A 4,436-nucleotide genomic window follows, 5' to 3' on the forward strand; every position below is an offset into this window, starting at 1 on the left:
TCTTCCGCGCGCTGCTGGAGCGCGCGCGCTGCCACCGCAGCTGCCAGACCCAGCGCCTCGGCGGCCCCGCGTCCCGCCACCGCGTCAGCGAGGATGTGCGCAGCGACTTCCAGCGCAGGGTGCCCTACAACTACCTGCAGCGGGCCTACATCAAGGTACCCAGGGCGCGCACCTAACGCCCCCCNCTGTGTAACTAACACCAGCTGAACCTGGCGCAAGCCCTTAGCTCGTCCGGCATCACCTTGTCTGTCCCAAAGAAGACAGCATTGATAAGATGAGGTTTAAAATACCCACTCAGCACCCCTTTCCGAGACTTTGGCAGAGCTGGGTCTAGTATAAGGCCTTCTCTCGCCTCATTTCTTGGTCTAACCTCACCCCCTTTCCTCTTCTGTCTCCACTCCCTCATCCCTCCTATACACCCAGGCTGCACCTTCCCTCTGAAGTTTAAAAGAAAACATCCTCAAAACAGCCCAGTTAAAAGTTGCCTTGCCCCGAAACAACCTGTTTTCTCCTACTTCCCCCTGCGCCCAAAAAGTAAAGAGCAAAAGCTAAAGAGAAGGTATGGAAGAGGTGAAAGTGTGCGAGGCAATCTCACTGAAAGTATCTACCCCAAGTGCTGACTTACTGTCCTTTTACAGAGGGCTTCTGATTTCTGGAGGAAAGCCCTGGAGTGACTTATTTGACATCAGATGCCCAGTACTCTCCTTCGGGTTTATTTTTGTGTATTCAACCTGCCTGAAGTTAGTATCGGGAGTGTACGGTGTATATGGGCATTTTATCCACATTCGTAATTTTGAAGATCTATCCGGATGCTTCAGCAGAGAGAATTTAGTCTGTTTCTGGAACCCCACCCCCATCCTTGTTACTCTGAACTTATACTTTGCTCCCACACGCCCCACTCTCTGGCTTTTTATGTCAGTGTGTCAGCGTCTCTTCTACACTTGTTGAAGTGGCAGCTTTGTGGGTTGGACTTTAGTGTTAGCCAGTAGCCAGGCTGAATTTCTAGGGTGGCAAAAAAGCACACCCTGTATATCCATGTGAACACCATCCCATCCCGCAAGGTCTGTGCTCTTTCTTGTGGGAAGGGCTCTCTGCAGACTTGCAGTTGTTTGCGGGGCTGGGGAAATCACAACTGAGACTAACTCTTAACTCCCAGTGCGATGGCTAAGGGGGTGGGAATTCACTAGACTAATACTTTGGGTGAGAAATAAGGATAAAGCCTGAATCCTCTCCAGGATTTATTTGTCTTCTGCTTGCTTGGGCTTCCTGACGAATTTGCTAAAGCACACATGAAGTGTAAATCTGCTTTCTTTTGGATGAATGGCATAGTTTTTGGTGGTCTTAGAAAAATCAGTCAATAGCAGAGAGGGAAGAGACCTTAAGTACCTGACAGCTGAAGATAAACTCAGCCAGTTCCCAGAACTGAATGTGGGTGGTCCAGTGTGGTCCTCACAGCACAGTGTTCCCAGGAATCTCAGATGTGAGGCTGGCAGTGCTGCTGATAGCTTTGTCACACATCTTGGGGAGATTTTCCTTTCTCGTGTCTGGAGGAGGAAAGCATGTTCCTCTCCAGTCCTATAAAAATAAATAACCATGAGGTAACTCTTGAAATGTGGGTTGCTTTGTTTCTGTAATGAAGCCTGCATCGCTGCCAGTGACACGCTTATCAGTCATTCTGCTTCAGTCCCCTGGCTGGAGGGTCAGAGAAAGTGACACTATAGGTTTGACATGCCTCACATGTTTTGCAGTGAATCGATGATAGGAATTAGTGACTCCTGGGCATCTCTGTGGGTGAACTGTTGGGTGTGATCTGATGAACCAATGAAGCTTAAGAAGTTCTCTCCAAAATGTGAACCCGTGTGCTCATTTCTGTCTTACCAGCCACGATTGTCAGACTGGAACACATACCTTCTCCCTGTTCACCTCTACTCTAATAAGCAACGTTTCTTGGATCTACATAATTGCTAATCTCTTGAGGAGATATTTGTGTGACTTTGGAAATTCATTTGTGATGGCTGGAGCTTTGTAGGAGTGTCTGTGGATGTGTAATAAGGTGTAATACGGTCCCTCCCTCCCCTCTCCCAAGAACACCACAAGTTCAGTCTCTGCTTAGCTTCCTGGGAATTTTAATCATAAACACATGCATGCACGCACGCACCCATGCGTGCAGATGCCATCCTTTGAGAGTCAAACAAAACTCTCAAATAATAACAAAGTCGGCTCGGGCTCTGACAAGTGTGGATCCAGAAGTGTTTGCTCCCTGATGATAGAATGAGGAGTTCCCTGCATGTGCCTGGAAATGAGCATGGCCCCTTATGTCGTTAAACTACTTCTGACTTCAGTGAACCAGGCTGCTCTTGAAAAGGATAGTCTTGGGCCAGATTGAATTCAGTGGCGAGTTTTCAGCCAGAATTGGAGAACTATGAAGCTGTAACGTGGTCAGAACTAGTGGGCCTCCTAGAGATGAGGTGTGTCGGAGAGAAAGATGGGTTGACAATTGCGAAATCTGAGTCCCATCCAGTCCAAGTCCATTTCACAGCTGAGGAAAGGCAGAGCCAGAGAGGGAAAGGGGCTCACCTGAGTGTGACATATTTAATGGCAAAGGCAATAGTATTTGATGAAATGAGCTCAGGACTGATAGCCGGGAGTCTGGGCTTTGCCAGTCACTGATGCCCATGCCTGTGCTGTGCCCGCTGCCCCCTGGGGTCGCCTCAGGTCCGCCGGCACCCTGCAGTCCCCAGGGCTATCCTTCTGCCAGATTTGGACAGCTCCAGGGATGAGCGGGCCCTTGTCCTGTGGTCCTGTGGTATAATAGTCACTGCATTTATCTTAAGCTCTGCTCTGCTCTGTAGAACGTTCCTTAAGAACTGGCATGTCGGGAATTTGTCTGGACAGCTACAAGGCAGTAGTTCCACTTGGTGTCTAGCCACACCTTTTTGTTCAAACGCACGGTGAGACTCTTCAAACTTTGATTTTTATCATTTCAGATTGTAAGCTGTAACTCATGAGTCACAGCCCAAAGGCTAACATAGAACTTTTGTTATAGTATTCTCTGCTCAGAAACCTTCAGTGGTTTCCCTTTGCTGCCTTATAAAGCCCACATAGTTGAATCCAGCATCCACAGCCTGGAGCCCCACCCCCCACCCCCAACCTTCCTGGCTGGCCCTGTCTTCCCCTCTCTGCCTCCTTCCAGCTAGAGGGAGCAATGGATGCTTAGTTTTATGCATTTGATACTTTTGCACATCTGGGCTTTGTTTATTTTCTAGGAGGCAGATAGGTTCTAGAATGCGATAGATCTGGCATTGAACTTTTAGCTCCTCAGGCTTTGGCTGTGTGACTGTGAGCAAATTACCTAAACTTTCTGAGCTTTGCTTTTCCCGTTTGCAACATGGGGACATAATAGGACTTTTCTGATTGGCGTAGGCTATGTCTAAGAGTATGTAAAGTGTCCTGTTTCTCAGTAGGGCCTGAATAGACAGAGTCTATTTGTCAATAAACACTGGAGGTATAACATAATAAGAATAAACATGTAAGCATAGAAGAAATAAACATATTTCTTCTTATTATTAGTTTAATAGTAGATTTTTCCTTCTCCTTCTGTACACGTACAAATGGTAACTATCCTAATACAAACATACCTCTTTCTCTGAGGCCCTTCCCTCTGTCTGGAGCTCGCAAGAGAACACAGTTTCTCTTTCCTTTGAATGTCCGCAGCAAAGAGTTTCTTCCTTTCATAGCATGTTTCATTTTTAGCTTTGTTTTCTGAGAAATTCCTTTATTTGTCTATCACTTATATGAGTTCCTTGACATCAAGGACTGTCTTAGTCATTTTTGCAACTCCTGCAGTGGGAGTTTCTAGATCTGGATGATTATTAGATGGATGATTATTAACCATGCAGACATTAAAATATGATTTAAAATTAGAGATTCACGTACAGTAGGTCTGTGTTGGGTCCTCAGCCTCTATATTCCCCTCAAATATCCAAAATAGAAGGCAGTAGCAGTAAACCCTCAGCGTATGATTGTTGGTATTGTGACACTAGTTATTTGGTTTCTTGTCTGGTCAGTTGCGGCAGATACTCAACAGAACGACTGCAGATTCCTTGACATCTCACTCTTTTCTGCTTGTAAGTTCTGGCTAATGTTGCAAATCTCAGTTCCTTTCCCCTCCATCTTTTTTTTTTTTTCTTCTAATTTAAGTATTACTTAAAAGCTATGCTTCTGAAAATCCTTGACACATTGTGGCTGCTTTATGTATATTTGTTGAATTTAAACAAAGGTAAGAGAGATACCTTCCCCCTTATCTCTATGCTTTATAATCAGAAATACTGTTTTTCTCCTACTGTTCCCAGCCATTTAATAAAAAACAAAACAAAACAAACAAACAAAAAAGCAAAAGACCAGTGCTGCTTCCTTGTTTATTTTGCTTAAAAAAA

General features: G+C 45.5%; 1 protein-coding gene across 1 annotated transcript in view; it reads left to right on the top strand.

The window, feature by feature from the left end:
• Nucleotides 1-8: 8 nt before the first annotated feature.
• P3H2 (prolyl 3-hydroxylase 2) overlaps nucleotides 9-4,436 on the top strand; it is a 150,905-nt gene continuing 146,477 nt past the window's right edge. The window contains exon 1 of the mRNA XM_077754381.1: nucleotides 9-155. The gene's annotated coding sequence lies outside the window, so the exon portion shown is untranslated. The remainder of the gene's footprint in view (nucleotides 156-4,436) is intronic.

The sequence above is a fragment of the Crocuta crocuta genome, unplaced genomic scaffold, assembly GCF_008692635.1.
Source record: "Crocuta crocuta isolate KB4526 unplaced genomic scaffold, BGI_CrCroc_1.0 scaffold70, whole genome shotgun sequence".
NCBI lineage: Eukaryota > Metazoa > Chordata > Mammalia > Carnivora > Hyaenidae > Crocuta > Crocuta crocuta.